The sequence below is a fragment of the Diadema antillarum genome, unplaced genomic scaffold (assembly GCF_040938485.1).
Source record: "Diadema antillarum isolate AM-2024a unplaced genomic scaffold, OU_Dant_1.0 seq00000993_RagTag, whole genome shotgun sequence".
In the NCBI taxonomy this organism is placed as follows: Eukaryota; Metazoa; Echinodermata; class Echinoidea; order Diadematoida; family Diadematidae; genus Diadema; species Diadema antillarum.
The window spans coordinates 89789-111123 of NW_027271831.1; positions in this window are offsets into that span (position 1 = coordinate 89789).

Consider the following 21335-nt stretch of genomic DNA (forward strand, 5'->3'; position numbering starts at 1 on the left):
TCTATCTTCCAAGACGAGTTGTAGTGGCAGGTTGTGGCGAGTTGCCTAAATGAGACACTAGTCATGTAACTCGGGATAACTCGCGACACTTCGACATACCTCGGCGTAATTCGGCACAACTCTGTTTGAAGTCGTGAGCAAGTCGTCATTTTTCAACATGTTCAAAGATTTTACCAACTCGTGCTAAACTCGTAATACACTCACATTACTTGTAACAAACTTGAGGTAATCTCTACATAACTCGTAATAACTCGCCTCCTTCAAGTATATCCAAGTGCTACACGAGTTTCCCTATGAAGTGGAGTACAAGCAAAACGACTGTGTTGCGAGTCAGGCTGAGTTGCCTATGGGCTTAGTGCAAGTCTAGAAAACGAACATCACTACATTTTACTTTAGTATAGGTCAGCTGACATGTCAGGGTAGACCTACACTCTGAATGGGCTCATGCAAAACTCGCTGTATCTCAGGAGAGGCTCATGCGAACTCGCCTTAAGTCGCAGTCCTCGTTCTAAACTAGGTATAATCTCATGGGAACTCAGCCTGACTCGCAACATAGTCTAGTGCTCCACTTTTGGAAACTCGTATGGAACTCGGATATACTTGAAGGTGGTGAGTTACGAGTGATATAGAGTTCATCTCAAGTTTGTTACGAGTAATGTGAGTGCATTACGAGTAGCAGTGAGTTGCAACGAATTAGTAAATTTTTGAACATGTTCAAAAATTGAGGACTTGCTGGTGTGCAAAGTTACGCTGACTTACTCCGAATCGTGTAGAGTTGTCGCGCATTATCTCGAGTTACATGAAGAACTTTACGAAAGTCATTACGAGTGCCTCCTTTAGGCAACTCGCCATTACTCTCCATAACTCGCCACTAAAACTTGGGCCAGTGGGAAGAAACTTCACTCGAGTTCACGCGAGTTAAAGCTCGCGCTAGCTCGCCGTTAAGCAAGGTTCCTACTTAGCCAAGTTGGAGTCCCGAGTTGTGCCGAGCTGCGCGAGCTTGAACTCGCGTGAACTCGCGTGAAATTTTTAGTCTTTTTAGTTTTATTGAGCTGCACATGAGTGATCTACGAGACAACATCGACTTTACTACGATAGCGGTGCGAGTGATACGAGTCACACCGATCTTGGGGCGAGTTGAGATGACCTGTGTACGACTTAAATCGAGCTTTCATCGAGTTATAAAGAGCTTGTTACGAGCCCGTTACGAGCCCGTTACGAGTCCGTTATGAGTTCGCGCAATCCCTGTGAAATGTGAATTCCATATCAATAGGTCAGTTCAATGCACTTTGAATAAGCGAACACAAAACTTGTTGTAAGTCGCAGAGCTCGATCTAAACTCGCGCTTAGCTCGAGGGCAACTTCCCCTTACACATACTGGTAGTAGGTTCGTAGAGCTCGTATTGCACTCTTCAAAACTCGAGTAGAACTCGCGTATATACTTGAAGGTGGCGAGTTACGAAGAGTTCATCGCGAGCTTCGTCCGAGTATTGAGAGTTTGTTACGAGTAGTGCGAGTATATTACGAGTTTAAAAGAGTTCAGCACGAGTTACTTCGAGTTAGGGAAAATGTTGAACATGTTCAAAAATTTTGGAACCACTTGCGAATTCACGGGGAGTTTTGCAGATTGACTACGAGTTACGCGAGTTGTCGCGAGTTATCCCGAGTTACATGAAGAGCTTTACGCGAGTTAGCGCGAGTTCCCCTTTGAGGTAACTCGCCACAACTCGCCAAAGCTCAGTACTGTAACTCGGCTAAGTGGGAACCCTGCTTACTCGAGACTACAACTCGGCGAAGTAGGACCGTAGCTTTGCCCCTTACTATGTGCGAGCTTATTTTAAGAGTGCTCGGTATTACTCATATTTCGCTGAGTTTTACTTGTAAAAACGATGTATTCACTCGGGCTTGCATTGTAGAGCACTGATGGAACACTCATCAGGAAAAGTATTTGTATTCAGGCACAGGCTAAGCACAATGTAACAATATTGTACGAGATAATTTATTTGATTGTGATTGTTTAAGACTGTTTCCATCATTTCCGTTTGAGAATATAAAAGCTTTGAAACAGACCTTGGGTAAAAAAAAACAAAAGTTTTCCAAGACCATATCAATATTATGTCAAGAGATAACAACACGTAAATGACTCGTCAGTTCGAATATTGTACTCATATGTGTGTGTGTGTGTGTGTGTGTGTGTGTGTGTGTGTGTGTGTGTGTGTGTGTGTGTTCCCATTAGCAACGTATGCTCGACCTTTCAGGTGACATAAAAAATGCAGTAAGTAAAATGCACACGTGTCATTCACGTCTACACTTTGCCTGCCCAATGTCAATAGCAACTCACAAATTACTTTTCACACATTCCGCGAAAAATCGGGAAATCCTGCCAAGGACTCCATAAGTTTCATTACGCATTTCACTTCCTGGATTTTTATTTCTCTCTCTCTGCCAGTATGCCTGGATGGTGATGAGCTAATCACTTAACTCGCTTCCTGGAATCCCAATATTTCTGAGTGGACTTCGTCTTTCATAAAGAAATTGTTGCAAGGTCGACGAAGGTTCTAGCAAACCCCAGGTAAGCTTTTGGCTTGCCTGGGAGAATTGCGAAAGAGGCACACATTAATTTAATAACGCTATGAAACTGGCAAAGTTTGAACCGCAGTATGATCCGTACTTTGAACCATGGAGTACAACGCAATATTGCTGATGAGCTCTACAGATGAGCTCTCATGGGCATTGTAAATAGTTTTGTTTTTACAACCATTCTTCATATTTCAGCTGCCCATGACAATAACTAATTTCTTCAAATTTCAAAGTCTGATTCGTTAAATAACAATGTAGACTTTTCAGTGAAGAATGGAGGCGGATTGTAGGAGGGGAGGAGGACGGTAAGGGAGAAAGAAGGAGAGGAGAAGGAGGAGGAGAAGGACGGTTCGGAGAATAGGATGGTATATAGGAGAAGAAGCAGGCGGAGAAGAGGAAGACGAGTGATTGATTGATTGATTGATCGATCGATTGGTTGATTGGTTGATTGATTGATTGCTTGATTGCTTGATTGATTGATTGATTGATTGATTGATTGATTGATTGATTGATTGATTGATTGATTGATTGGATTGATTGATTGATTGATTGATTGATTGATTGATTGATTGATTGATTGATCAGATTTGAATTCATTTTCACTTTCAAGTATAGGCCTATATTGGAGTGATGGTGAAGGAAGAAAAAATGTATTTATGCAAGAGAGATAAGTGATGTATATTAAACAGACAGACAGATAACAATGGAGGGACAGAGATTGCGACGGAAAGAACAAGGGACAGACGGACAGACGGACATACAGACAGCGAGAGATCGAGGTCTAGTTATGATTATGGATAGGGAGAGAAAGGGGGGAGGGAAGAGAAAGTGGATTGGAAGCACGAAATTGAGATGCAAAGAGAGAGGGCGATAGAGAAGAAGAGATCACTAGACGACATTTCTACCCAGGAGATTAAGAGAGATGGGGGGGGGGGGGAGGGGAGGAAAAAGGAACTGGTAGAAGGGTGGCACCACTGCTTCTTCCATTAGCGCCCTCCAGTGTCACGACCCAGACATCTGGTTTTGGTTTCCGCGTTGCAGCATCTGATGGAGCGGACAAATCGCAGGATTTAACAGTGGATTGAAGATGAGTTTGGCAATTGCTCTGGCAGAAGAGAGGATCTGAAGGAGAAAGGAAGGAGAAAGGTGGTTGTCTTGATGATGCAGAGCATTATATTTCTCTCGTTTCCCTTCAGACCTCTTCAGAAGAGGAGTGTGAAAAGTTGACTATAGTTCATTGGCGTTGGAGCAAACCATTGCTCCATGCAATTATGATTCATTTTCCATTGAATTAACAAGGTTTGCCGTCATTCATTTCTAAACCCAAGGGAACTTTAAGCAAGATGAATGTATGTTTTATGGCCATTTTTAAAGGCAGAATCGTTAAAAAAAGAAAGACAGACATAAAGCATATTAAGACGGTTTCAGCATCGTATCAACAGTATATAGTTAGTCATACGGTTTAATGACCCACAGGTTCATTTTAAAGAGCTGCTGACTCAAGGGCCACACAGTTAATATGCCATTGCCCGAAACTCAATAAATGAAAGTCATTCTTTTGCAGCCAGTATTTTTGCATCGCTCAACCTTTCTCCGCGATATAGAAGTTCTATAGAAATCTATCCACTCGAGAAACAAACAAACAAACAAACAAACAAACGAACTAACTAACGAACAAACTAATAAACAATAGAAAACATGTAAATTATTTGGTGTACATGTAAAAGGTTGACGGGTAAACAAGTTTGAAATGACGTAAAAATGATACATTTCGAGAGCACATTCACACAGACTCATGTCAACTTGGCATCTGTAATTCATCGATTCTTAAAAGTCCAGCCTGACAATGTAGTTTTGGGGTACACAGTCTTATAATGTGTCAAAGCCAACACTACAAATTTGGAGATGAAAGTTAAAGCACAGTAGTCCATTTTAACCATGAAAGTATGAGCAATAGTCAATAATCATTGTGTAAATACATATTGTAGCTTTTAACATATTCTTTTAACATATTTAAACAAATTCCATTCCTTTTATGCCTGCCCAAGCATGCCATAACATTTTCTTAAAAGAAAAAATAATAAAAAATTCCATGTTATGCTGACATCCAATATCGATTTGAATGTACAATATAGTACGTCAAATTGACCACAAAATTTAGTTAATTGCATAGGTTTGCTTTCATAGAACTATCTAGTTTGGCTCAATCAGCCTTTAAACAAATATATTACAGCTCTTCATTCATAATCATGCCGTCATCTCGGATGAAATGGCATAACAAGATATCCATAACAATCATTAATAATCAATACTTTCAACGTTTGCCTCCGAAACACTGAAATTCCCCCATGTGATTGACATGAAGTACCCCCGGCTCCCGCAATCAGAGGGCTTAGCCAGAGATTAAAAAAAAAATCCCTAAACGAGTTCAATTACCCTTCATTGTGAGAAAGAAAAGGAAGTTAATGTTAACTCGACAGCACTCCTTTAACGCTCTCAACCCATCACACCCCCTCCCTATGCTGGAGCCAAACATTATAACCATGTATGTTCCAAGTGAGGCCGGGCACGCGAGCGCGGGGGCCGTGTCCCGTGTCGCTCGCGTTCCCCTGCGGGCGACCGACCTCCCGCCGTGTCAACGCTCTTGAACTCTCGATTTTTGTCTGTCGCGATTGCGTCCACGCGCGGCACGATGGTGTCCGGACTCCGCTGGAAAGGACCCAGCACGTACTGCACACCTTGGTAATGTCGGATTTTCACGTACGTGACGACATGTTTTACCCCAGTTACTACGTCAGCTGATTCTCATGTTTTTGTGTCTTCCGTTTTTCGTGTTTTATTTCGGGTTTGACAAGGAGGTTTCTCCATTTGTTTACTCCATGTCACTTTGTTCCATTATGATGTGCACTATGAACCATCAATCTTCATCATTTCCCACATTCCTCAAAAGAAATCAATTCCTTATACAAAAATTTGGAGGAGGCATCACTCGTAAACATGTCTCATGTTTTTAGCCTTACAGCAAACAAAACAAAATAAAAGCAAGAAATTATGATAACGAAAAAGACAAAATCAAAACTCTGAGGGTTGAGTACGAATCATATAGCGGGAATTAATTTACCAGATAACGTTTGTTCCTTATTTTGCTTGTCTATAATGGTAATTTTTATAAGTGTGTGTGTGTGTGTGTGTGTGTGTGTGTGTGTGTGTGTGTGTGTGTGTGTGTGTGTGTGTGCGTGTGCGTGCTTTAATGTCAATTGGCTTAAAGATACCCGCAGAAATGTTACAGGACGGCTACGGGAAGTCACAGGCGTCCAAAAGCCGGGACCTGCATCCTTTCCCGGGTATCGTACAGTCTTCAACACGTCGTTAATTGTTTGCAAGAGCGATAATTTCTGTAGGTGACAAACTCCACGGTCAGCTAAAATAGCCTTTGGCCTGATCTATTGAGTTTCCCAAACCACGAAGTGTGGCTTTCAATCATAAAGATGAAATAACAGCGGTTTGGGGGTGAACAAATCATGTGACAAGCTTGTACATAATAAGTGTAGATAAATCATGACATTATCAATGGATGTTTTAACCCATTGCTGACGGAAACGGAGCGATGCCTCTGTTAAAGACGACATGGGTTACATACTCTAGGAGTCATCTGGTTAAGAAAACAGGTGAACCGTCAAGGGAATACCACACGGGAGCCAATCCAGGAAAGGGGGCACAAAGCAGTTAATATTTCTGATGCCACTTCCGGGTATCCAAAGCAAAACAGAAAAGGTCTTAACAAGTATTTTCTCGTGCCACTTCCGGGTTTTATCAGCTGACAAGCAAAAAATTGAAAAAAAAAAGAAAGGAGGGGGGGGGGCTTCTACTGTCACTACAGTCGGCTGACAAGGATTGTTTCTTACAGAAAAAAAAATAAGGGAGCGCACGCCCCCCCCCCTATTTTTTTTCTTTTCTTTCTTTTATTTTAAAAAAATAAAGGGGGCGCTACCGGTGCGCCCCTCCTGGATTCAAACTGCTTCAGGACTAAACCTCCTCCATAGGGAGCTGTCTCGGTAAACATGATTGCTTGAAATATTTGGCGAATATCAGATAACATTGTGATTATGACATGCTGAGAAGGTGAGAACGATGATAGAGAAAACAAGACGAATGAGGAGGTGAACGATAGTGACAAGGAGAAGAAAGAAAGTAGGAGAAGAATAAGAAAACGATAGAAGCACGTTGATTTAAAGGGGATGGCTAGTATCAGTGGGAATGCAGGGGGATGTACAGTGACGGGGCGATCGTTAACGGGCCTTAGCGATCGCCCCGTCACTGTACAGGCATGCTAACCTGGAAACATTAAACTGCACATTACTTGAATATGAGACCATTCTGAAGCAAATGATTTTCACACAACAATAGAAAAATATAGTACTCTAAAATGAATCCCACAAGGATTGGAACAATCATCCCCCAGTATTCCCACTGATTCCAACTGATCAGTTACTAGCCATCCCCTTTAAGGATGAGATAGTAAAAAGAAGAAGACTGAAAAGAAACAGAGAAAGGTTAACGAAATAGAAAGCAATCATGATATTGTTATTGATGAAGATGAAGTTGATGACGATGATGATGAGGAGGAGGAGGATGAGGAAGAGGAGGAAGAAGAAGAAGACAATAAAGAAAACGAAGATCATCATGAAAACAATGTATATAGCTATTATGACATACATAGACTAAATTGATCCTTTGATTATGTTGACATCATTATTGACAATCTTCTTTTTTTTTTAGAATAAAGTGATAGAACAAAATAGGTACATGTATTTATTTGCCGGTATTTCTTTGCTTGATTTGACCTATAACCTTCTTGGTTTGACTATGCTTTCTTCAGCAGTGACAAATATTTCGTCCTAATTAACAAGAGGCAGAAAAACTGGCTACTGAGGTATTAATTCAAGGCAGTTTTGTAGATCGAGGAGAGTGAATAAATACCTCAATATTTTCACTTTATGGGTTATGCGGGTAAAGGGACATTGACAACTGTCGTACTCTGGTCGCGCTGTTTTACAGGTGGCCATGTTTCTCAATTGCACTTTGCTTTTCTTCATTATGTTCTCTAGGACCTCGTATCGGGGTTCTGTGTGCGGAGGAGGGACATGTTTAGGGGCTGGTGAGCGAGATTTGAGGAGACTTCATCGCATGCCGTGACGGTATCTGGACCAGCCCTGCTGGGTCGCGCGAGCGACAACCTGCGCTGCGGAATCCATCATAAGGCGATGGAAAACAATCCGCCGCTCGTGCGGAAAGAGCAGTGACACGTACCTTCTGACAAGTTGCGGGTTGAGGGCTTTCGTTTATGCGGCTCGTGTGTAACGTGATGAGGTCGGTCGATCGCAGCAAGTTTCTCGGTACGAGCCACCTGTAAATACCATAAGTTGTCACCCACTTCATACTTAACAGTCATCGAAATGGTGAACTAAAATTGATTTCGTTAATTTGGTTTGTACCAATCAGGTCTTTCCTGCTACTTGGCCCCTCGTTAATTTTAATCGACCTGCAATGCAACACTACGGTGCATTTTGTCAGCTCATGTCTTGCGAATCTGTACTTATGTTTCTTTAAAGGTTAGAACATGGAGGTAGGTTCGCCCACGTCCGGTATAGTTGGAGTCCGATTGATATGTATACTGCGGGGAAAGTTATAATACGTTTGGAACATTTCCTACCCTTTTTTCAAACCAGTTTCGCTCCAATCAGCAGAAAGCTGGGTTGGGGTTGGGAAAAGACAGTATAAGAGCGAGATAATTACGTCTGATTTGGGTGTTGTGTCAACCAGGGTCCTAACGAATCAAGAAAGAAACAAAGGTGCTGGTAATGGGGGGGGGGGGTGGAAAGAAAGAGCAAGAAAGAGGTCAGATTGAATCTCGTTTTGCAAACACTCGCGTGCCATAGTCATCTTTCCCACTACTTGTTCAATGTCAAGACGAGATGTTTTCAACACATGGTGTCGGGTCAGCGATCGCAGCACGCTGCCAACAGATCTACAGCCCTGTAAGAATTTCACCAAAGACGACCATGATTCTGCCGGTGATTTGGCAGATGTTCATTACGTTTTAATCAAACCCATTAACACGGTCAACGAATATTCTTGTGACGATTTTCATAAATATTCCTCATCCTCTTTACTCTCTACTCCTAATCCACTACCAATAATTCAAACCAATTTTAGTTTAACTCAATTCAATGTCCGATATTATCTAAATGATACCTTGAAATGTAAATTCATTCTTGGTGGATTTTTTTTCTTCCTCTATCTTTATATGGACACCCATAGGAAAGATTTCTTCACTTTTCAATCTCCTCCTCCTTCTTCTTTCAGTTCTATCTTTCAATTGGTTCAAACAAGCAAACAAACAACCAATCAATCGTCTTTATGAGGCTGAATGCCCGCCCTGTGGGAGGGGCTTATATTATTCTTGTCTCTCCACGTACAGTATTTGCAAGAGAAGGCGACATTTCCACACTTTCGCTTTTGTTATTGCCAAAAAGTGCGACCATCGTTTTTAATTTCTCCATTACGTCAGTTTATGTCCTAGTTTAATTATTTGGAACAATTTTACCTTCATTAATTGCATCGATTGTTCAACCCTTGCTACTATTTTTTGTACCATCGTCGCTTCTTTTTATCAATATTTTTAATTTCATTTCGTTTCATTTCATTCGTTTATGTCATTTTCAACAAAGTAAAGACATTAATCATATCTGTCCCATCTGTCTTCATCTAATTAGCCTTCAATCTATTTCTTTTAGTCTAGGCCTATTATCTATCTATATCTATTTGTCTGTCTGTCTATCTATCCACATCTATCTACCTATCTATCTGTTAATAGAGATGTAGCCATTATCATGAAAAAGAAACCCGAAATTTGACTCACGTTGCTTCAATAGCAGGAAATAGGGTTTTGTTGAAAGAAAGTTGTTTTTATTTTGCATTACTGTTTTGCCTATCGTATTTGCAAATACTTCTATTAATATATCCGATGTAACTCGATATATTATTGATACAATTGTAAATGATCGAGGTCTTACATACCTTCCCGACGTTAACTCTGTGCCCAAGGAATTTGATCGGTACTGTACAATGTCGATGGGAATTCTAGAATATTATTAGGAGTCGGCTCGTTTTATGAGCAATCACTCTCAAGTTGGAAGAGAATTGGAGCGCTATTTTACTTCTATATTTTCAGATGAGCATGGAGGAACAAAGAAAAAATACCAAGACTCTTGTCCTGTTACTATCAAGTTATCATCATTACTATGCCTAAACTGTTTCACCCTGAGGGCCTCAGAGAGATTTTGCTCATAAGCGGGTAACATGGCGTGTAATATCACTGAGAAGACAAAAGACAATTTTTTACGTGCACACTTCAGCAGCGGAAGTCAACGGTATGGCGCAAGAGGTTCCTGGTATATACGTTGACCCTCGCTTTTCACATGGAGTTTACCACCGATGCCATTTACACCTCGATCAGTGTCATCGGGAGTTCCGGGGGACACTCGGGAGTTTGCGAGCGATGGTTTGGGGGTAAGATTTCTGAAAAGTTCCCCGTAGGACAGGGAGTTGTTAACATTCTTGCAACCTTTGTCCTCGCTGTCTGTTGTTGTCAAAGCGTGATACCCAACTGATCGCCGTGCACACCTTGCAAGCAGACGACTCCTCAAAAGCAGCTCCCGAGTCCTCAGTGACGACGAGGTGACGAAGTTGTCGCCGTATTCGTTTGTTGGCTTGCATGTTTTGTTATTTGCCTTTCACCGAAGTTTCCGATCATGGACGGTTTAACTGTCTAGTGCTTGTTACATTGTAACACATTTACACACACACGCAGACACACACACACACACACACACACACACACACACACACACACACACACACACACACACACACACACACACACACAAACATTCACTTTACTGTGTGGTTTGGTAATGGCAGTCCATTTCATATAGCCCAAAACAAAATGTCGAAAGAGCGTGTTGTTCATACGTAATATTACAGATCGTGTCCATTTATAGTACTTCCAATTTAAAAAAGCGAGCTTTAGATCCGCCTTACGAACACTAAGACCACGAAGACACCGCTATCAGGCCAAAAAAAAAAAAAAAAAATCTTCACATGCGCAAAACAGTCGTTCCCATTGTCTAACCAGAGAGAAAACGCGTCGTGAACATAGCGTCGCAGATCCAAAGCTCGCTAATAAGCAAATAATATATCATAACATGGTCTAGGGCAATTACCCCTGGGCAATTACCCCGGACTCTTCCCCTGGCCCTAATCCTAATCATAATCCTGAACATAATCCTAACCCTAACCCTAACCCAAACTCCTAACCCTAATCTTTACTCTAACCATACCACTAACCAATATCTAGCTGGGGATAATTGCCCTGATACGATCGTAACATATTAACTGTCAGCTGGGGAGGATAGAGGACAATATTGTCAGATCTATTACCCCACGCAATGCATGGGTCAAAAATACGTTGTTCTGACATGGTTCAATATTTACCGGTGTACAGAGAGAATACATGACATGCCATAGCGAAAGCTATCAACCTGCGGTTGATTCATACGGGACATGGAAAAGTGAAGCTGGTAATATGCAAAACTGTTCAACCCTTTCTCTACCGCTTTTTCTTTTTTTGCAACAATGTTTCAGTTACCACTCTATCAACGGCAAGCGTTTGAGAAGGAGCCGACGTTTTGCATTACAGTGGGTCGCTAGATGTGCATAATTATCTCAATTACAGCTTGACCAGAGAGGAGTACGGGAAAGAATCAAAGCCGGGCTGAAAGGTCGCTGCCCGCTAGGTGGGTATGTCGATATTCGGAATGGCGTTCAATGGCAAAAGAAAAAAAAAAATGTTGCGGTGGGAGCCAATTCCGAGGTGCTGCATCAATTGAGGAGTGAATAAGACGTGTCTCGTTCAATCTCATTATTTGCCCTTCATCCACGACCCCTAACGAGTGGTCCAGATCAGGTCAATTACGAGGCAGGAGCGAGTTGGACTGAGACCATTCTTCGTCTCTAGCTGCCATGATCGTCATTAACCAGGTCTCTATTTTAATTACCCCTACTCAAGGCTTTCTTCAAAGGCGCTAACAAAACCGATCTATCACGTTTCGTTTCCTAGATTTACTAATACCACAATTAATACGGTTGGAACATTTCAGAAAAAAAAATAGCTTTATCTTCCCACTCAAGCTGGACTTCGTTGAGAATCATTGTCTTCCAGAACCCATTGTTCGCCAAACTGAGCAACTGAAACTCTTTGTTTATTCGTTTGTTTGTTTGCTTGTTTGTTGTTGTTTCTGGTGGTGGTGGTGGTTTGTTTTTTATTGGAACATTCCCAATCATTCTCCTGCTCATTGTTTTGTTAATCGTACAATTCCATCACATTTAGCTTTCATTTCAGCAAAGGAAACACTAGCCTCCGTACATTGCACCCTTCCCATGTGTACTCAGTGGGGTGACTCGTGTGTGCCATTTCTAATGAGTATAGAATGTAAGATAAGACCTGCATACCGAACGAAGGCTGATGTCATTGGTACGATAAGTTCGCCGATTGGCAGCTACTATTTCGGTAGAGAATTCGAGGAAAAAAAGAAAAAAAAATACATTAAAAAAGTCAAAATCTCTTGCGCTGTCACTTTTGCCTCAAGTCTCGAATGTGGAATATAAACCTACAGAGCCTTTACCAAATCTCTTTGTTTTTACTTACTTTTAAAGTCGAGCGGTCAGCTAGCATCTGGCAAAATGGAAGGAATAAAGTTTGGATAGTCGGTTAACATGGTCAAGACAGGTCCCGGGCCGGGGTCACGGGGGGACACCATGACACTTGCCAATACAATATGGGATGACCGCAGAAAGAACCCATCCAGCAAGCGATGAACGTGCTCAATATACGTGTGCAAGCATGTTATGTCATTATGTCATTGATTTTATATGACTTTTCCACTTCACTGGTGATTGAAATTAGCTTGTCACAAGAAATACTAACCAGTGCAGATATAGGAAAGAAGGGGAAATCGTTGAAGGGATGCTGACGATCTTTAGAATTCGCAGTGGTGTGTGAGAGACAAAAAGTTATAATGATGATTACTTGGATTACTACAGGTGGTTCTGTTTCAAAGTTTATAAAACAAGGAACACCCCTTCCCCCCCGGAGTGCAAAAGCATGCCTACCGGCTAGAAGCATAGTTTTTTTTATTGTTTTCAATCTTGAGATGAGAGAAATAAATATATCAGAGACCACACGTGTGCAACAGCGCAACAGGCAAGAAACTATACAGTACATTGTAGTTTTGACTTGTCCTGCTTTAGCATTCATAATGTTGTTTTATACGTAAAGATGGTGAACAAACCTATAAGTTGAGGCAATGATGTATTGTGAGTGACCCCGCCATTGGTTTAGTAAGGAGGAATACAGTAATTGATCATGTTAATATATGTTGTCATATAACGTATCAGACAAAAGCGCGAGAAAAAACACAATAAAAGCACGCTGACAACAACTTCATACATCCTGGGCACAATGCATTCTTGACTTTGGAGATGTCCGGAGAAGGCTTTTAGTCTGAAAGGAATCCAAACCAGGGAATATCGATCCATGCATTTCTTTTTCATCTTTGACTATGTTTTTAAACTGATAGTTTGATGCAATTTACAGCACGCATTCTTTGCCGCAAATTATGTCAGAAAATGTGTCCTTCGGGATGTCTCGGAACATGGCCAAACAGTTAATCGATTCACGTTGAAATCTCACCATTCGATATTGAGATGGATAATTTTTGTTAGATAGGCTCAGACGACTCACGTCTTGGGGGTTCATAGGAACCGTTTGGAAGGACTTGTTTTCATTAATTCGCGTATAATGGTAATGACACCTGTTACAACGTGGTTGTTTTTTGGTATGGACCCTGGCTGCAGTTGCGATAGAGCGCGTGCGATAATGTATTTCGGCGCGTGCCTCGCTAGTCGCCGAGCAAGGCAACCTGAAGCGTCCGCTTGTCGAGGAGAAGAAACGTTCGTTACTTGGGTAGAACCGGGCGGACTTTATATCATGTTTCGAAAATTTCAAAGTTATCCCGCGGTGATGGTGATGATGGCGATGTCGATGATGATGTCGACAACAGAGACGAATATACTGTTGACAATTGCTTGACCGCCCGGATGAGAGAACCAATCGTGAGAGCAGATCGAGTCAGGCAATTTTAGCGTTTCATCGCCGACTCTGTCACTAGAGAATCGCACAATTTCTCTGATGGTATAACCTGACTTTTTCTAGATTTCTGCATTTCTCAGTCTGAGAGTGAGGCTAAAATCAGATTGGATACTCAACAGCTAGACAGCATTGGGCCCAACGAAAGAAAAAAAGTGGGAGAGTGGATTTCGGGATGATATTTTGACCAAATATGGTCACGATTGGGGAACACATTTTGCCTCAGCATTTCATCTCGACATTGCTGCCGCATTATCTTGATATCTGTTTAACATATTTATGATGGAAGGGGAAAGAAATGGGGAGGAAAAAAATAATGTAGAGGGGGGGGGGGAGCCAGTTGTTTAACTCCGTTGCTATATCTTTAAAGACACCTGATGGAGTCTGGTGATGGTATGCCATTTTTTTCAACTCGTTCTATCTTCCTTCTTTCTCTGAAATCTTTCTTTGTAATTCATCCGCAAGGGATGGAGCAAGAAGTGAAATTCATATCCATATATGGACTACTTGAGGGGGCAGTTTTCCAGGATATTTTCCTTGTGCACAATAAATTTCATCTTTTTTTTCCTCAACGATTTATTCAGATGATGAAACGAGTGCGCGCTTGTCGTCCTAACCACAAATATTCAAAGGGGAGTCCATCAGCATATAATGTCAATTTTAATTGAACTCAGCTTTGATAAATCTGCTGGGTATGATTGCCACAGTGACCCCATTGGAGTCTGAGTCTGGATTTCAAATTTGAAAAGGCACGGGAGCGCCAATTGCCAAAACAAGATAAGCGTCGAAAAGTCAGTCACTTGGACTCGCAGTTTGATGAACTGGCAACAACATCACAAATCGTTCACCTTAATCTACGGCAACAGGAGTATGATTAAAGTTCAATATAAATCTTTCTGTGTGCTCAAAAACGCTTCTTTGTTTTGTTTTTTTTTTATTTCATTGTCTCAGTGATTTTTAATATTCCAAATTTGTAATGAAACAGACACCATCTCTCTCCGGGATAGAAAAAAAAACAAGATCAACAGGTGGTTTGTATACCAAGAGAGAGGAGAGCGAGCGACACTGGGCGCGCTACTTCTATTCTTCAGTGCGCGGCTCTACCAAGCGATCCAGAGGCAATGATTGAAGCTTGATCGATTACTTTTGAATCGATACCCAAATGCCAAGAAAAGTGAAATAGTTATATTTCTGTAGAGTCTAGCATTGCATTTGGCAAAAGAGGGAAACTGACTGCGGAGGATGTGGTGGAACAGGGTTGGATTCAAAGCGACTACTTCCCTGTTGCAAACGGCATCCTCATAATTATACTCTCTCAAAATATCGCTTTACCTTTTTGCTTTCGAGTTGTCATCCGCCACCGTACATAGTAATGGGAGTGAGCCAGAGTTTCGTCCTGAATTACATGCAGCCTACGACATGGAGTGATCGTGTGACTGTTAGTACTGACTGTGTAGTCAATTCCTATGCGATAATGTCGTTGTTGCCGTTTACATTGTTATAGTTTTTTTGCTAATTTGTTTTGTTTGTTTCTTGATCTCTTTAATTTCTTCTTCTGACTTTGTAAGGAATTAGCAAACTAACTTGGTCTTCAGGGATTGGCGGAGAGCACATGGTCTGACAGTACTGTGTGTCTTTGTCATGACTGTGGGTGTGGATGTGGGTGTATGGGTGGGCGGGCGTTGGTGTAGCTTGTGTTGTGGGCTCATAGTAATATGTTTAGTTTTTCTTGTTTGTGTGCAGTCTAGTTTCCATTCAACGATGATCGTCTCAGTAAAAACTATTCTACATTGAGATATGTTTGTGAATTATGATGATGAAATTATGTTAATCTGCAAAGACAATTTGTACGCTGCTATGTGGGCCCACATTAGAAACGTTTAAAAGATGTGAGTTCTTGATGAGTACAACTTGTAGCAAAAGGAATTTGAATGGAACAACAATTGTTCGGACGTTGCTGTATTATCGTGTATTGTGGTCGTGCGTGCAATCTTTTGTTTTTGACGATATGGATATCAAATTAGTTATTACGTTAACAATAGAAGAAATGATAATGACACCAATACCTAATTAGAATGACTATAATGATAATAATGACAACAATAGTTATAAAAACAGCAATAATAACAATTAAAAGTTCATCATTTATCCAAAATAATCTTTCTGGGCCCTGTTTTATGAAGTCATAATTGATTATATAGTTATGGCAGCCTGTGTGGTAAGAAAATCTACAATCGATTATACCTTTTGATAAAACGGGGAACTGGTGTTATACAATACTGCTCGTTTCAAAATGCACTGGCTCGATACTATATTTCCCTATGTCTCCCAGATGCCAATTTCTAAGCTTAAGTTGTAAAGGACATCGTGGGTAAAATATATTCTGAGATGTAATAGCCTCACTGAGTCGAACTCCGCACCTCCAGCGCAAGGGTCCAGAGCCCTAACCACTACACCACAATGCCGATCCATCACCGTAGAGGGCAGGATGGATGAAAGAGTGATTTTTATCTTATTAACCTTTTCTGTGCAGGGGACTCCATACAGTGTGTACAACGCGATTCATAGAGTTTTCTTTGACGATTGTCGCTCAAAGTACACAAAGAGTAAAAGTGCAAATTCACAACATGTTCAAGTTAGCTCTAATACCAAAAATGTCATGTTCTGTGACAAAGACGTTGTTAAAGAAACATCTGGGCCTGGAGTGATCTTATCCCCACAACGTTGTGATGACGAACTATCCAAGGTGCTTTCATGATTTGTTTTGTTTTGTTTTATTTTTGTTTTTGTTTTTGTTTTTGTTTTGTTTGTTTTTTTGTCGTCTCCGATTCCGAAGTAATTGTATGATGTTACAAGCCACGTTGTGTAGCGTAGCTTAACAAAACACTTTGAGTAGCGTTTAAAAGTCTAAATTTTGTGGGTGAAGTACAAGACGGTTGACGTTATGACACGGCGTCTGAGGCATGTTTGGGTGTCTTTTAGGAATGATTCTGTACCGTAAAGCTCATAAAAGAATGAAGTCTAAGCATTTATTGCCATGTGTTTGAGACATTTTCACGTGATTACTGGATAGCAATCACCTCATTTCTTACCGTCCATGTCATGATTTCCGTGAAGTTGAAATTGCGAATATTATCATATTATGTAATCATGATTATTATGTACTTTAAAAGTACTTTGAAATGTAAAACAATATGTTACTGGATAACTCTTTTCGTGTCGTGCCCTGAAAAAGAAGAACAAGATTACCTGATGTGATCTGTAATCTGGGCAGTCATAATTATAGGCCTATTTACACTGATATCGGCATAAGATAATATTCCTCGATTACGATCCACGTGTCTTTAATCGAGCTTCGACGGAATCTTTCGAGAACAGAGCACGCAAGTAAAGGAAACATTGGCGCCAATATCGACATGATCATAAAACACACAAAGTGTGTGTGTGTGTGTGCTTGGATTATGTCTTCCATTGATGTTGTAGTTTTATAGACATCAGTGAAAGGTTTTAGCGCAAAGTCAGTAAATCATACCCACCAAACGTTAGAGGGCTCGTTATAATTTAGCTCCATGCATTTGGTATGTGTAAATAAACAATACGTGAGCGTAGTTATCATTACACATGTTATGTACACAGAGCGAATGTCAAGTATGTTTAAGTTTCAAAGTGCCAGTAAATCAATATCTTGGGACCCTCGCAGTTATCACTTATTCATCGCTACCGATTATCCAGTCTTGAAAAAATGAAAATAAACACAGTCTCTTATTAGATCGACATTTTCATGTGAGCTATGTTCACTGATGTTACGGAGTGACAATTCCTACTTTGATTTGTAACCTCTATTCGCTTTTCTTTTTGCAGGGCCCTATCTATTTCTTGCTGTACCTGATGGAGATATAAATAATGCAGAAATAACACCAAACCAAACCACTGGAAGTAATTTACTTCCATTTACGATAATTGATGACCTGATGGAAACAGACAATGTCAAATTAGTCGGTATTTGTCAAGAAAATAAGATGAATGAAAACAAAGAATAAACAAACATGATCTTGGTGTGCATTATAGTGCCTTTCCTTTCACTTCAGACTTCAGAATCCTTGTCCACAGATGTCTGATACAATTACGTATGTTTCGCTTAATGCATAAAGTACACGGCAATGTCCAAATTGGCTTACAAACAGATACGGATATGTATGATATCTATCATGTCTATTATGCGGGCTGCTTATTTTGAATATAATTAGTATAAGTAGTGTGTGCGTGCTTGTTTGTTTGTGAGCATGCGTGTGTGTGTTTGTGTATCTTTGCGTGTCTGTGTCTGTGTGTGCAATTAACATTTAGTGATGTAGGAACAGTCAGAAGTCGAACAGGAATGGATAAAAGACGCTGTCCAAGTCCCTGTCATGATGTCCATCAGGCGATGGGGGTGGGGAAGGCCGAGATTGTCTCCAAAGTCCATAAGCAGCTTGAAGTGGAAATTAAGTCAGCGTCCAAAACCCAAATTAACTCTACTGCCGTGTCAATCACTTTGCTCCTTCAACCTCCGAAGTTTGGCTACGTCTGGGCAATTTTAATGAACGACCCAACAAGAGATGAGTTAGGAATCAGCCAAGTTTTTTTTTTTTTCTTGTTCTTCTTCTTTTTCTAATGCTATTCTTTCCAAGGACGCCCTCGGTAACCCGGTCTCGAGAATTTAGGGGGAGCGGAAGCTACAAGATCCGCGTCCGTTTTATCTTACTCCCCCGTTGATTTTCGAACCAATACTTTGGTGACGGTGAATTCACGTGAGGTCCATCGACCTTTAGGCCTACATGATGTGGCTATACAATATCTTCAAGTCCCCCTTTTACGCTTATTATAGGCTCAGAAGCAATGTGAAACACTTAATGTGTGATTAAGTTCATTGATTAAGATAAGTATTGAAATAAGTTGTTACCTGTATTAACGAGCGTAGTTGGGGTACAATGCACACTCACACGAGCGGGCCTTTTTTTTACCATGCATGGCTCTTTAGGTCTATAATTATCGAGATGAATACTAATGCATGCTCGAGTTTATTGATTCTGTCAAAGTTAAATAGGCAATCATAATCAGAGAAACAATGTCATGAATGTAGGAGGATTGGGACGATCGAAGTGACGCCGAAGCTACGACAATCTTGCTCCATATACCACGATTATAGTCAATATCTTGTATTTTCCATGAATTGTTCCGGTTCATCCATCGACTTTGTTTTTCACTTTCACAATAAAGAGGAGACAAAATGCCTTGTCCTTTTGATGTTTAATGGCACCAAGTACTCGCAATACATGTACTTAGATTTGTAGAGTCATGTAAACTAGTTGATGCAATGGGTATAGCCCTACTGTAATTTTCAAACTCATAGCTCAAGAAATGATGTGTACTTCAGAAGTACTATTATGTGTGTGTATTTGTACAATTTCTGTATTAATGTATTATTTATGTGTGTGTATACAATGTGTGACACAAACACGCACATACATAAATTGACGTAGGCCTGCAAGCATTTATAGCTAGACATTATTGTATACGTAAATGGAGCAACATTATTCATCGGAATGACATTTTCTAGACACATTACAGGCAATCACTTATGCCCAGGTTTGTTTTTGTCTTTTAATTCAAACAAGAGTCCTAGAAATTGTCTTGATTCAGCTACCTACGAATCATTTTGATCACAGTGACTATAATGCCACCATCATTATTGTTATCAATATAATTTGTTTATCTCGTATGATGAGGAACTACAGTAGAAAAAATAGAACTATTGCGATTTTGTGATTCGTTTGACATCATGCGCCTTCTCCCTCCCCCTCTTTCATTCTTGTTCAATCTTCATTTCTGATTTACTTTTTCTTTTCACCATCTTTTTCCTTTCCGTTTCCTCCTGTCGCAGTCCTAGATTCTCGTAACGGTGGTATAGGATGAATGGGTAAATAGGACGGTAATTATCTGCACGTGGTTGTGATTTTTGCCGCAATCGGGGTCCCATCGCCTTAACCTCAAGATCACTGTCAACCTCTGGTGTAAAATAGCTCGCCGTAGCACCACCGCCTTCGCGGGCCCGCTGCGAATTGGGTAAGCACCCGACCGCGAGCCGTTGCTCAAATTCGTTTTGATCCCACCTATTGAAATCGATGTTAGCAGGCTTGGGAACCGGAGCAGAAAATCGCCGGGTTTTTAGTGTTCACATTCCATCGAAAATTCATCCGAACATTTTCAAGGCTAAGAAAAACAATGCATAAAGGAGCAATAATGGATAGTATGTCTAACAACAACAATGTAAGCAGATTATGCTTTGTTTTCTCGACACACAGAGCAGCGTCAACGTAGTTTGATTTGATTTGATTCGACTTAAAGATTTACACTCATCTCCAGAACACAATAATTTTCATCAACAACGAAAATGCACCGTGTACACTAAAAAATCAAGATTAAAGTAATTATTTTTCACTTTATTCGATCTCATTCCTCGTATCTCAATATAGGCCCTTTATTTACCAAGTGAAGTCGGCATATAGGCCTACGCTTAGAATCATACTTTTACGTACACTGTCTTGTTGAGTCTGAATATAACATGACAAAATGATCTATACTGCTCCTGGCAAACACAGAATGTCTCTACCACTTGTCTGGGTTGTCGTATTTTTTCCCCACAAAATCTAAAAAGAAAAATGAAATGAGCAGGATATAAATTCTCCAATTCCCGCTTATATTTGATGCCGTAAATCCCGCCGTAAATCGAAAGATGATTGCTTTAACAGACCATGAAATCGCACACACTTTGGACTAGGTGCCGCAAAGAAGAGAAAACGGGCCCCTCTGAGGCATAAGGGACAGGCTCAAGACAAGAAAGTCTCTCCTAATGATTTGTTTGCTCTGGAAGCACTCGCTGTCCCAAAGGTCAGGTTCTAAAAGTTGTCCACTTGGTCTACAACTTTGGAGATGAAGAAAAAAAGGGGGGGATATAAATCAAACGCGAACAAACCAACAAGAACACATGTACATATGATGACACGTTGGGCTTAGTTTCCGGTAAAAACTTTATTGTTTTGTATTTCTTAACTTGCCAGAGAAATCATCATCATCATCATCATCATCATCATCATCATCATCATCATCATATCTAAATATATCATGTTCAAGTTCAAGGTCAAGTTTGTTATCATTGTTTGTCCTGATTGCTACGATGACTTCACCGGTGAAAGTTAGTGGCGGAAATGACTTTTCTGAATGACTAAATTATGTTTTTGAGACTCTACTACTTGCACCGATGAGGAGCTGCATATAAATACAAATAATCTATTGCGTCAAACAACACAGTGGTGTTCCCACTGGTCATCACGTTTTATTGTCCAGGAGAACACAAACATGTAAATCACGAAATATTCACCAGTTTGTCCGTACATGGGGGTTAAATTTATCACACCACACGGGAGGGAGCGAGGAAGGGAGGGAGAAA